Source organism: Bos indicus x Bos taurus, chromosome 12 (assembly GCF_003369695.1).
Source record: "Bos indicus x Bos taurus breed Angus x Brahman F1 hybrid chromosome 12, Bos_hybrid_MaternalHap_v2.0, whole genome shotgun sequence".
Taxonomy (NCBI): Eukaryota; Metazoa; Chordata; class Mammalia; order Artiodactyla; family Bovidae; genus Bos; species Bos indicus x Bos taurus.
Window position 1 is genome coordinate 44,785,199 of NC_040087.1, and position 15,145 is coordinate 44,800,343.

The following is a 15,145-nucleotide window of genomic DNA, read 5'->3' on the forward strand; positions in this document are numbered from 1 at the left end:
ACTATGGTGGAGTTAATGAAGATAACGGTGACCTCCTTCAAAAGGTCCCACGCATGCATTGCTGCACTCAGTGCCCCCAACCCTGAAGCAGGCCACCGCTGACACATGCCTCCACTGGAGACTCCTGGACAATCACAGGTTATTCTGGGTCAGTCTCTTCTGGGGTCACTGCTCCTTTCTCTTGGGATCTGGTGTGCACAAGGTTCTCTTTATTACTTCCAAGAGTCTGTTTCCCAGTCCTGTGTAAGTTCTGACAGCTCTATGGTGGGTTAATGGTAACCTCTTCCAAGTGGGCTTATGACGTGCTCAGGTCTACTGCACCCAGAGCCTCTGCTGCTGCAGCAGTCCACTGCTGACCTGTACCTCCTCAGGAGACACTCAAACACAGCTCTGTCTCAGTCTCTGTGGGGTCTCTGGGGCCTGAGGTGAACAAGATATGTTTGAGCCCTCTGAACGTGTCTGGCGGGCATGCAGTTTGATTCTAAACATGATTTCTCCCCTTCTACCATCTTGCTGGGGATTCTCCTTTATCCTTGGATGTGGGGTATCTTCTCAAAGTTGCTTCAATGCCGTGCAGCCACCTCTCCAGACACCTACTGTCTTGCTGGGGCTTTTTGGTCTTTATCTCCTCACAGTCACTCTAGCACTGTGCAGCCACCATCCTAGCACTACACAGCTGCCTCTCCAGAAGGACAGATCATGATCGAGAATCCTGACAAAAGATGGTCCACTGGAGAAGGGAATGGCAAGCCACGTCAATATTCTTGCTTTGAGAACCCCATCAAGAGTATGAAAAAGCAAAAGGAAAGGACACTGAAAGATGAACTTCACAGGTCAGTAGATGCCCAATATGCTACTAGAGATAAGTGGAGAAATAACTCCAGAAAGAGTGAAGAGACAGAGCCAGAGCAAACACAACACTCAGCTGTGGAGGTGACTGGTGATGAAAGAAAAGTACGATGCTGTAAAGGCAAACTGGAAGTGTTCAAACAGGAGATGGTAAGAATGAACATCAACATATTAGGAATCAACAAACTAAAATGGACTGAAATGAGCAAATTTAACTCGGATGACCATTATATCTACTACTGTGGCTAAGAATCCATTAGAAGAAATGGAATAGCCATCATAGTAAACAAGAGTCTGAAATGTAGTACTTGGATGCAATCTCAAAAATGACAGAATGATCTCTGTTCATTTCCAAGGAAAGCTATCCAATATCAAAGTAATTCAGGTCTATGTCCCAACCAGTAATGCTGAAGAAGCTGAAGTGGAATGGTTCTATGACGACCTACAAGATTTTTAGAACTAACACTCAAAAAAGATGTCCTTTTCATTATAGGGGACAGGAATACAAAAGTAAGAAGTCAAGAAATACCTGGAGTAATAGGGAAATTTGGCCTTGAAGTACAGAATGAAGCAGGGCAAAGGCTAACAGAGTTTTACCAAGAGAATGCACTGCTCATAGCAAACACCCTCTTCCAAAAACACAAGTGAAAACTACAGGTGGACATCACCAGATGGTCAATACTGAAATCAGATTGATTATATTCTTTGCAACCAAAGATGGAGAAACTCTATACAGTTAGCAAAAACAAGACTGGGAGCTGACTATGGCTCAGATCATGAACTTCTTATTGCCAAATTCAGACTTGAATTGAAAGTAGGGAATATCACTAGACCATTCAGGTATGATCTAAATCAAATCCCTTATGATTATACAGTGGAAGTGAGAAATAGTTACAAGGGACTACATCTGATAGAAAGAGTGCCCAAAGAACTATGGACAGACGTCCATGGCACTGTATAGGAGGCAGTGATCAACACCATCCCCAGGAAAATGAATGCAAGAAGGCAAAATGGTTCAGGTTTCTAATATATGTCTTTTAAAAAGAGAAATAATTTTACTCCTTCCTTTTCAGTTAGGATGCCTTTTGTTTTTCTTCTTGCCTAATTGCTCTGTAGCTCTGTCTTACAAACAGCTATGAAAAGAAGAGCAGTGAAAGGAAAAAGGAGTAAAGGAAAGATATGCCCATTTGAATGCAGAGTTCCAAAGAATAGCAAGGAGAGATAAGGAAGCGTTCCTCAGTGAACAATGCAAAGAAATAAAGGAAAACAATAGAATGGAAAAGAGTAGAGGTCTCTTCAAGAAAATTAGGGATACCAAGGGAAATTTTCATGCAAAGATGGGCTCAATAAAGGAAAGAAACAGTATGGACCGAACAGAAGCAGAAGATATTAAAAAGAGGTGGCAGCGATACCCAGAAGAACTATACAAAAAAAGATCTTCACGACCCAGATATTCGTGATGGTGTGATCACTCACCTAGAGCCAGACATCCTGGAATGTGAAGTCAAGTGGGCCTTAGGAAGCATCACTATGAGCAAAGCTAGTGGAGGTGATGGAATTCCAGCTGCGTACTAAGTCCTAAAAGATGATGCGGTGAAAGTGCTGCACTCAATAGGCCAGCAAATTTGGAAAACTAAACATGGTCACAGAACTGGAAAAGGTCAGTTTTCATTCCAATCCCAAAGATAGGCAATGCCAAAGAATGTTAAAACTACCTCACAATTGTATGCATCTCAGTCAATTCAGTAACTCTGTCATGTCTGACTCTTTGCAACACCATGGATTGCAGCACGACAGGCCTCCCAGTCCATCATGAACTCCTGGAGTTTATACAAACTCATGTCCATTTAGTCGGTAATGCCATCCAATCATACCGTACTCTGTTCTCCCCTTTTCCTGCTACCTTCAATCTTTCCAAGCATAAGGGTCTTTTCAAATGAGTCAGCTCTTCACATCAGGTGGTCCAAGTATTGGAGTTTCAGCTGCAACATCAGTCCTTCCAATGAACACTCAGGACTGATCTCCTTTAGGATGGACTGGTTGGATCTCCTTGAAGTCCAAGGCACTCTCAAGAGTCTTCTCCAACACCACAGTTCAAAAGCATCAATTCTTCAGCACTCAGCTTTCTTTATATTCCAACTCTCACATCCATACATGACTACTGGAAAAACCATAGCCTTGACTCAGTTTATTTCAGTTCAGTTGCTCAGTCGTATTTGACTCTTTGTGACCCCATGGACTGCAGCAAACCAGACCTCACTGTCCATCACCAACGTGGTGTTTACTCAAACTTGAGTCAGTGATACCATTCAACAATTTCATCCTCTGACATCCCCTTCTCCTGCCTTCAATCCTTACCAGCATCAGGGTCTTTTCCAGTGAGACAGTTCTTCGCATTAAGTGGCCAAAGTTTTGGAGTTACAGCTTCAACATCTGTCCTTCCAATGAAAATCAGGATTGATTTCCTTTAGGATGGATTGGTTGAATCTCATTGTAGTCCAAGGGACTCTCCCCCCAAAATAGTCTCCCACTGTTTCCCCATCTATTTGCCGTGAAGTGATGGGCCAGATGCCATGATCTTAGTTTTCGGAATGTTGAGCTTTAAGCCAACTTTTTCACTCTCCTCTTTCACTTTCATCTAGAGGTTCTTTAGTTCTTCTTCACTTTCTTCCATAAGGTTGGTATCATCTGCATATCTGAGGTTATTGATATTTCTCCTGGCAATCTTAATTCCAGCTTGTGCTTCATCCAACCCAGCATTTCACGTGATATACTCTGCATATAAGTTAAATAAGCAGAGTGACAATATACAGCCTGATGCACTCCTTTTCCTATTTGGAACTAGTCTGTTGTTCCATGTCCAGTTCTAACTGTTGCTTCCTGACCTGCATACAAATTTCTCAAGAGGCAGGTCAGGTGGTCTGGTATTCCCATCTCTTTCAAATTTTCCACAGTTTATTGTGATCCACACAGTCAAAGGCTTTGGCATAGTCAATAAAGCAGAAATAAGTGTCTTTTTCTGGAACTCTCTGGCTTTTTTGATGATCCAGTGGATGTTGGCAATTTGATCTCTGGTTCCTCTGCCTTTTCTAAAACCAACTAGAACATCTGGAAGTTCACGGTTCATGTATTATTGAAGCCTGGCATGGAAAATTTTGATCATTGCTTACTAGCATGTAAGATGAGTGCAATTGTGCAGGACTTTGAGCATTCTTCAGCATTGCCTTTCTTTGGGATTGGAATGAAAACTGACCTTTTCCAGTCCCGAGGCCACTGCTGATTTTTTTCCAAATTTTCTGGCATATTGAGTGCAGCATTTTCACAGCATCATCTTTTAGGGTTTGAAATAGCTCAACTGGAATGCCATCACCTCCACTAGCTTTGTTCATAGTGATGCCTTCTAAGGCCCACTTGATTGCACATTCCAAGATGTCTGGCTCTAGGTGAGTGATCACACCATCATGATTATCTGGGTTGTGAAGATCTTTTTTGTACAGTTCTTCTGTGTATTCTTGTCAGTTCTTAATATCTTCTGCTTCTGTTAGGTCCATACAATTTCTGTCCTTCATTGAGCCTATATTTGCATGAAAAGTTTGCTTGGTATCTCTAATTTTCTTGAAGAGATTTCTAGACTTCTGCATTCTGTTGTTTTTGTCTATTTCTTTGCACTGATTACTGAGGAAGGCTTTCTTATCTCTCCTGGCTATTCTTTGGAATTCCACATTCAAATGGGTATATATTTCCTTTTCTCCATTGCTTATTGCTTCTCTTCTTTTCAAAGCTGTTTGTAAGGCATCTTCAGACAGCCATTATGCTTTTTTGCATGTCTTTTTCTTGGGGATGGTCTTGATCCCTGTCTCCTGTACAATGTCACAAACTTCCATCCATAGTTCATCAGGCACTCTATCAGATTTAGTCCCTTAAATCTATTTCTCACTTCCACTGTATAATCATAAGAGATTTGATTTACTTCATACCTGAATGATCTAGTGGTTGTCCCCCTTGTCTTCAATTTAAGTGTGAATTTGGCAATAAGAATTTCATGATCTGAACCATAGTCGGCTCCTGATTTTGTTATTGCTGACTGTATAAAGCTTCTCCATCTTTGGTTGCAAGGAATATGATCAATCTGATTTTGGTGTTGACCATCTGGTAATGTCCATGTGTAGAGTCTTCTCTTGTGTTGTTGGAAGAGGGTGTTTGCTATGAGCAGTGTGTTCTCTTGGCAAAACTCTATTAGTCTTTGCCCTGCTTCATTTTGTACTCCAAGGCCAAATTTTCCTATTACTCCAGGTATTTATTGAGTTCTTACTTTTGCATTCCAGCCCCCTATAATGAAAAGAACATATTTTTGGGGTGTTAGTTCTAGAAATCTTGTAGGTCTTCATAGAATTGTTCCACTTCAGCTTCTTCAGCATTACTGGTTGGGGCATAGACCTGAATTACTCTGATATTGGATGGCTTTGCTTGGAAACGAACAGAGATCATTCTGTCGTTTTTGAGATTGCATCCAAGTACTATATTTCTGACTCTTTTGTTGACTATGATGGCTACTCCATTTCTCTTAAGGGATTCTTACCCACAGTAATGGATATAATGGTAATTTGAGTTAAATTCATCCATTTCAGTCCATTTTAGTTCGCTGATTCCTAAAATGTTGACGTTCATTCTTGCCATCTCTGTTTGACCACTTCCAATTTGCTTTGATTTGTGGCCCTAACATACCAGATTCCTATGCAATATTCCTCTTTACAGCATCAGATCTTGCTTCCATCACCAGTCACATTCACAGCTGAGTGTTTGTTTTTGCTTTGTCTCCATCTCTTCATTCTTTCTGGAGTTATTTCTCCACTGATCTCCAGTAGCATATTGGGCACCAACCGACCTGGGGAGTTCATGTTTCAGTGTCTTTCTTTTTGCCCTTCCATACTGTTCATGGGGTTCTCAAGGCAAGAACACTGAATATTCTAAGAATACTGAATACTGAGATACTATGTAGTCATCTCACACGCTAGCAAAGTAATGCTCAAAATTCTCCAACCCAGTACATGAACCATGAACTTCCAGATTTAGAAATGCAGAGGAACCAGAGATCAAATTGCTAACGTCCTTTGAATCATTGAAAAGCAAGGGAGCTAAGAAAAACATCTACTTCTGATTTATTGACTGTGCCAAAGCCTTTGTCTGTGTGGATCACAACAAATAGTGGGAAATTCTTAAAGAAATAGGAAAACCAGACCACCTGACCTGCCTCCAGAGCAATCTGTATGCAGGTCAAGAAGAAAGAGTTAGAACTGGACATGGAACAACAGACTGTTTCCAAATTGGGAAATGAGTGCATCAAGGCTGTATATTGTCACCCTGCTTATTTAACTTATATAGAGAGTACATGATGTGAAATCCAGGATGGATGAAACACAAGCTGGAATCAAGATTTCTGGGAGAAATATCAATAACCTCAGATATGCAGACGACACCATCCTTATGGCAGAAATTGAAGAAGAACTAAAGAGCCTCTAGATGAAAGTGAAAGAGGAGAGTGAAAAGTTGATTTAAAACTCAGCATTCAGAAAACTAAGATCACCGCATCTGATCCCATCACTTCATGGCAAATAGATGGGGGAACAGTAGAAACTGTACAGACTTTATTTTGGGGGGGCTGCAAAATCACTGCAGATGGTGACTCCAGCCACAAAATCAAAAGTCTCTTGCTCATTGGAAGAAAAGTTATGACCAACCTAGATAGCATATTAAAAAGCAGAGGCATTACTTTCCCAACAAAGATCCGTCTAGTCAAAGCTATTGTTTTTCCAGTAGTCACATATGGATGTGAGAGTTGGACTATAAAGAAAGCTGAGCACTGAAGAATTGATGCTTTTGAACTGTGGTGTTGGATAAGTCTCTTGAGAGTCCCTTGCACTGCGAAGAGATCCAACCAGTACATCCTAATGGAAATCAGTCCTGAATATTCATTGGAAGGACTGATGCTGAAGCTGGAACTCCAATACTTTGGCCACCTCATGGGAAGAAGTGACTCCTTGGTAAAAACCGTGATGCTGGTAAAGACTGAATGTGGGAGGAGAAGGGGATGACAGAGGATGAGATGGTTAGATGGCATCATGGACTCAATGGACATGAGTTTGATTAAACTCTGGGAGCTGGTGATGGACAGGGAGATCTCGTGTGCTGGAGTCCATGGTGTCGCAAAGAGTCAGACATGACTGAGCAACTGAACTCAACTGAACTGTCATATATATCTTTATTTTAAAGTACATTTCTTCTATACCCGGGTCATTGTGAGTGTTTATATTAAAAGAATGTCAAATATTTTCAAACGTGTTTTTGCATCTAATGATATCATCATGTGTTTTTTTATCTTTCAGTCTTTTGATGCAGTGTATGATAGTAATCCATTTTCACATGATCCATAAATCTTACTTCTGGATATACAGCAAAGGAAACAAAAGTAGAATCAAAGAATTATCTGCACCCCCATGTTATGGCAGTAGTGTTCACAACAGCTAAGACAGAAAAATCCTGTATCTGTCAATGGATGAATAGTTAAACAAAACATGAACACATGTATCTATATAATGTTATTCATCCATAAATAAGTTATCTTTCAATTGTGAAAGCATGAGCAAGTTTGAGGGCATTTTGCTATGTGAGATACAGGAGAGAGCAAAAAGTAAATACCATGTGATATCTCTATGATGCAGAATTTAAAAGTGTCTAACTCCTACAAAAAGAGTAAAATAGTGATTTCCAAGGTCTGGGACATGCGATAATTGAGATGTTGGTCAAGGGGTACAAACTTTTAGTTATAAATGAATAAGTTCAGGAGATCTAATATTCAACATAGTAGCTATGGTTAACAGTGCTTTAATTTATCCTTGAAATTCACTTAGAAAGTAGATCTTAAATGTTCTCACCACACACACACACACACACACACACACACACATACACATACACACATAGGCAAAAGGGTGATGTGATGGATGTATTAACTAATTTTATCATGGTAACCATTTCACATATATACATATACATACATACATGCATATATATATATATATATATAATGTATTAAAAATAAATAATTCAGAGGGTTACATGAGAATTCAAACTAATCAAACCCCACCAGACAGAGCTCTAGATGGAACTATTATGTCTCTCTATGTGTTTATTTTACTTCATACAAAATTTGATTATTCAAAATTGTATGTTGATTTAGCTAACTTGAAACTAAAGGTTCAAGTTTGGTCCAGGTTTTTGAGATACAATATGTCTGTTAGTTAAAACTTGACAGGTACTCTCTCTAGAATTGACTGAAGTGGGATTTGTGGTTTTATAATTCTATAGGGAAAGCCATGTAACAGCTGCTAAAAAACGTGATTCTTAAATGGCATTTTTTACAAGTAGTAAGGATTTTTAATTGATGTATTTAGCAGGTATTAAACAGCTCTGTACACTCATGTCCAGTGGGAGGTGGTTGTCATGTGCCCCATGCTGTTATCCCATATGGCAGAAATGCCCACATTGAAAATTCCTTCCATTTGGATCTGATCAAAATCCCTGACTAATTTAGACTGCAACTGAAGTGTTGTAAAGAAATATGAACAAAATATTTTTCCAAAACTAAAGTTTTCCCTTTACCTTTCTGTAGATTAGACAAGCATATGTAGCCATGCTTTGTTTGAGTATTAAGGACATGATCATTTTCCTTCACGTATCAGTTAAGATCAGAAAAAACATTACTTTAAAATAGTTCCTTCAAGAGTGGTGGATATTTCACAATGAAAACATTATGACTGGAGTAAGAATTCCTATTTAAAATCCAGATACATTAAACATATTAAAATGTGAGATTAAAATATTAAATATGTTAGAATAGCTTATACATATTAAAGTTTGATATAAATAAAATATACATGACATTAGTTGTGGTAGTTGTATTTTTATATTCATTGTGATAAATTCCTTTATATAGGAACCAAGGCAACAGCCATGAGGTGTGGCAGGAAAAGCTTAGGATTTGTGGGTAGTTAATCTGATTTTAAATCTCAAATTTGAAATGTCTAAGATTTGTGTTTCATTTAACCGTTTTAAGCTTTTGCACTCTCTTCAAAAAAAAGTGTGAACAATAATGTTAATTCGATGATCATTGCTGTTTAGAAAAAAATCAAGAAACATAACATAACATCTGGCCCAGTTTGTGGCATATTTCCTTATTCAAGAAATATTCAACAAATAAAGAGTTTAAAAAATTATATTCAAGATTACAGATGTTAGTTGCTATTCTGATTAAGGATTTGGGATTAAAATAATCCCATAAATTTATCCATCATTAAAAAATCAAACCTGTTTCTGCCAAGAGTTGTGAGAACAAAGTAAAAACTGAAGTTTTTTTGTGAACTGATGTCTGGTATATGTTTATTAAATTATATTTATACATCTCCACTGACCTGAACTGAAAAATTAAAATATAGTTTTGTCATTTTTACAGAAAAGAAGCATTCTTCCTGTTTTACAATTGTGCCCATGTGTGAAGGAAGCAGATGGTGGAGCAGAGGGACGAGATGGCTCACATATATTATCAAGTGCACAGCACATAAATCAGTACTCTTTTAAAACCCAAGTTAACTTAAGAATAACTTGATCAGATGCAGTATACGTTATGTCATCTCCAACATAAAATATGCAGTTACCAAAATAATCTTGTTGGTGTTGTTTAAAAAGCAACAACAACAAAAACCTATGGTAGATAATTTAAATGTGATATATAAATTATAGATCGACTACCCAGGTAGTTAATAGTACGTGGAAGTTAATGAGATTCTCATTTACAGCAATTCTGTTTCCACAAATTAATCCTCATTTGAAGACTGAGAAATGTTTACTGAATGTTTAAAAGAAAGATCATTGCTGAATTTCACCCACGCTTGACATTCTAACATTTTGCCACTAGAGCTCATTGTTGCGCTTTCCATAGATTCCAAGGTTCAATTTCCTCATCATTCTTTTCCTTTCTCTTTTCTTTTTCCCTTTCTTCTTTCTTTCCTTCTTTGCTTCCACCCTCCCTTCCAGCCTGCCTGCCTTTCTGACTTCCTTCCTTTTTTTTCCTTTTTTCTTATTTCATTCTGCTAAGTGGCATAGAGTTCTCTGAAGAATATTGCATTCTAAAAGTATGTTGATACTTAAGCATACAAATATCTCAGGGTCTAGAATCTCCTTCTAAAAGTATGATAAGATATCTAAATTAAGAGGATTTCTGATAATACTTTACAGAATAATTTGTATAAATGCCAGTCTGGTAAACACGTCTTTTAAGGAAACTATTACACTATGTTTATGAAGCATGTTAAATTGTTCATTTGCAATTATGCTCCAAGCTTGATCAATTTAATAAAATAAGAATACATTTGAATCAGTTATAATGAGGTGGATGAAACCGGAGCCTATTATACAGAGTGAAGTAAGCCAGAAAGAAAAACACCAATACAGGTTGACTCATTGGAAAAGACTCTGATGCTGGGAGGGATTGGGGGCAGGAGGAGAAGGGGACGACAGAGGATGAGACGGATGGATGGCATCACTGACTCGGACGTGAGTCTGAGTGAACTCCGGGAGCTGGTGATGGACAGGGAGGCCTGGAGTGCAGCGATTCACGGGGTTCGAAGAGTCGGACACGACTGAGCGACTGAACTGAACTGAACTGAACGCATATATATGGAATTTAGAAAGATGGTAACAATAACCCTGTATGCAAGACAGCAAAAGAGACACAGATGTATAGAACAGTCTTTTGGACTCTGTGGGAGAGGGAGAGGGGGGAATGATTTGGGAGAATGGCATTGAAACATGTATAATATCATATAAAAAATGAATCACCAGTCCAGGTTTGATGCGGAATATAGGATGCTTGGGGCTGGTGCACTGGGATGACCCAGAGGGATGGTATAGGGAGGGAGGTGAGAGGGGGGTTCAGGATGGGGAGCACGTGTCTCGTGGCGGATTCATGTTGATGTATGGCAAAACCAGTACAATATTGTAAAGTAATTAGCCTCCAATTAAAATAAATAAATTTAAATTAAAAAAATAAAATATTCTAGAAAATTCTTTCATATACAATTTTTATCATAATTTATTAAAACCTAATCCTGTCAGTAATGTTCAAATATAATTTATATATCTCATTTCTAAATAAAAAAAAATTACCTTCACCAATAGTTCTTAAAGAGCTTTTGAATTCCTCATTTTCCATAGAAAGAAACCTGGTCATGTGTAAAATAGTGGGAAGCTGATAAATAACACAGGAAGTCCATCCTGGGCTCTGTGATGACCTAGAGCAGTGGAGTGGAGGGAGGGGAGGGAGTCTCCAAAGGGCAGGGATATATGTATAATTTTGACTGATTCCCGTGGTTGTACAGCAAAAACTAACATGAAATTGAAAAGCAACTTTCCTCCAATTAAGATAAAATTAAATTGAAAGAAAGACAGCTTCTCACTTCAAAAATTTGTCATCTTCAAGTCTGTTTTATTTGATAAAAAATAAAATTATTTAGAACCACATGAGAAGATATACAAAGTGACAGTTGTAAGTTCCTTCTTCTTTCTGTTTTATCCTTGCTCTCTCACATATGTTTGATCACCACATGCTTTTCTGCTCTCCTCAGTTCAGTTCAGTTCACTTCAGTCGCTCAGTCGTGTCCAACTCTTTGCTACTCCATGAATCGCAGCATGCCAGGCCTCCCTGCCCATCACCAACTCTCGGAGTTTACCCAAACTCATGTCCATCGAGTCGGTGATGCCATCCAGCCATCTCATCCTCTGTCATCCCCTTTTCCTCCTGTCCCCAATCTTTCCCAGCATCAGAGTCTTTTCCAATGAGTCAACTCTTCACATGAGGTGGCCAAAGTACTGGAGTTTCAGCTTCAGCATCAGTCCTTCCAATGAACACCCAGGACTGATCTCCTTTAGAATGGACTGGTTGGATCTCCTTGCAGTCCAAGGGACTCTCAAGAGTCTTCTCCAACACCACAGTTCAAAAGCATCAGTTCTTCGGTGCTCAGCTTTCTTCACAGTCCAACTCTCATATCCATACGTGACCACTGGAAAAACCATATCCTTGACTAGACGGACCTTTGTTGGCAAAGTAATGTCTCTGCTTTTTAATATGCTGTCTAGGTTGGTCATAACTTTCCTTCCAAGGAGTAAGTGTCTTTTAATTTCATGACTGCAATCACCATCTGTAGTGATTTAAGAGCCCAGAAAAATAAAGTCAGCCACTGTTTCCACTGTTTCCCCATCTATCTGCCATGAAGTGATGGGACCAGATGCCATGATCTTAGTTTTCTGAATGTTGAGCTTTAGGCCAACTTTTTCCCTCTCCTCTTTCACTTTCATCAAGAGGCTTTTGAGTTCCTCTTCACTTTCTGCCATAAGGGTGGTGTCATCTGCATATCTGAGGTTACTGATATTTCTCCCAGCAATCTTGATTCTGCTCTCCTAGAAACTTTGAAATTGTCTGCATTTTAACTTTAAATTCAGTCAAATGAAAAATGACCCACTTTATCATTAACTGAAACTCATATTGTATGTGAGTATGACTTTCCTGGGTACTGTTAGATAATGGAAAGCCCAAAGAAAGTGTCCAAATAATTCATCTCTATTTACACTAATTTAATGATTATTAAGTTATTATTGTCACACACACCTGTTAAATTATAGGAAAGCAAAATTCCCGCTTAGAATTTTCTGAGGAATCCAATAGCCCAAAGCAAATTAGAATTACAATCTAAAGCTTCTTTAGCTGCAAGATGGATTTCCAACTCATGTCCTCTTTCATTTTTTCTCAATAAATCTTTCAATTAAAAACACAATTTTAAAATGTGTGTGCATATTATACATACACACACACCCCTTTCAAGCTTTGCCTCATGCATCTATGAGAACACATTTCATAAAAGATCAGAATACTCTTATTTTAAAATTTATTTAAGTCTGGTTGATTTACTATTTTGTGTTAATTTGTGCTGTGCAGTAAACTGGTTCAGTTATACACATATATATTCTTTCTTATTCTTTTCCATGATGCCTTATTACAGGATATTGAATATAGTTCCCTGTACTGTACGTAGGATGATGCTGTTTATTCTCTATGTAATAGCTTGCATCTGCTAATCCCAAATTCCCAATCCATTCCTTCCCCATTCTCTCTTTCCCTTGACAACAACAAGTCTGAAAAACAGAGTACTCTGATCTGGCTCTTCCAAGGATTTGCCCCCACCTGAATTCAGACACAAGACTTACATTTCAACCCACCTACTCCCTCCCCCAACTAACTGAGACTCTTCTTCAGTGACCAGAACAAAAGCTTCCCTTCCAATCTACCTTCAGCTTCACGGAGGTTGAAATCAAAACATTTCTCTTATAAATCTCCAATTCTCTGGATATACAATAGTAGTTAAATTGCTTATATACTTTTAAAAAACATCAGGCCATGAAAAGAAATTGGACTTGCAATTTAGGTTCATATTTTAATAACTGGTATAGGTAACTTTCCTATTTTTTGCCTAGTTAATTTTATATTCTGAGAGAGTTCTCAGAGATACAGGCAGGATAAAGGCTAGGAGAAAGAAGATGGACAATGTAATTTGAATGAGAAAGATGTACAGTGATACTTTTCCTTTCAAATTACCTGACAATTCAAGAGACATGGGTTATATATTAAGGAAAGAATGTAGTTCCAGATGGCATATTCCTGCCTGCCTGGCACTGTCTTAGATAAATGGACAGCTTTCTATACTGTGGAAGTTAGATATTATATACAAGATAAAGGGTTTGACTGACAGATCAGTATCTGAGTAAGACCTGGCACATTATTATCTTCATGCAAATAAGGACAGTCATTATTCCTGAAGTCATTAGCTGAACTTTTGTTTGGGGGTGGACCTGTATAACTAAAATCAAGAGTGCCAAAGTACTTAACATTTCTACAAAAATCCACAGATTAGAGAAGTTACATTTTGAAAACAATATAAAATAAATGTAAAACAACTATTAATGAAAACTATTGAATCATTTCACTCTTGTGACTTGTTTTATGAAACATAAAATCTTTCAGATCTTTTTTGTTTTATAACATATGCATGAGAGTAGTGCATCATAAGAATATCTACCTGAAGATTTTTAAAAATTAAATGTTCAGAAAATATAAATGAAGGTTATTATTAACAGATGATAGTACTTGAATGTTATTCTTTTTCCTTTTTCTATTTCTTTTATCATTTTGCTTTCCTTAATATATTTCAGTAATAAATAACCACTATTCTCAAAGTAATTAACACATTTAATTTGTCAACTACAGGGAACACAATCATCCTTAAAGCCTAGTTATTTTTCATCGTATCATCTTTTTTTCAAATCTCCGCTGCTTGTCCCACTCCAGATCTCAGCCGATCCTTTGGGGATTTAAAATTTCCAAGAAAGTGCCATCAATTTTGTATCCACTGTGAAATATCTTTAAGACATAAAGTAAAAAGTCACCAATATCAATACAGTCAAAACAGTGGTAAGGATTTTTACAATACTCTGCCTTCCTTTTTATCCTAAGACAAGGTTTGGTTCTTGGAAACTAGAAATTGCTGGTCTCATTGGAACAGTGTTTTATAAAAGGAGTTGATGCCTGTATGAATACAGTGTGCACAGTTATGAAAGCAGCCATTAACCTTTAAGCCGTATCCAGCTCCTTCTGAGCACAATCATTTACTCGGAGACATCAAGTTAACATCAACTGAGCTGTTATCATTTCACAGACCTATGAAAGTATTTATTTGGCATTTACAGTCTATGGTCTCTTCACCTGCGGTTTATTTTCCTATGGTTCAAGAACTCAAAATTATGTCTTCTTATACAGTAAAGTTGCACAAACATTTTTGATTTTCCTCTTTTCTTACAGAAGACAGTAACTTCCTCTTTATTATTTTATATTTGGGAAAAATTCATACTTTGTATGTGTGCATGTGTGTTTGAGGAAGGGTTATAGAATTATGTAATAGTCCATAAAATAAACAAGGAAAGTCTGTATTGATCAGCAGAATAGTTGGTAAGCACTATTTCTTTACCTGAAGAGGTTGGGAGAGCCATTGACTTTTCTATTTTAAATAATCTTCTTGGAAAATCTCAATGAATTCTTAGGCTGTAACAGTTACCGAGAAGCTGAAATGATCAAACACAATGAACAAATTTTATCACATACTCAAATAATGTTTAGACCTCTTGAATAAAATGA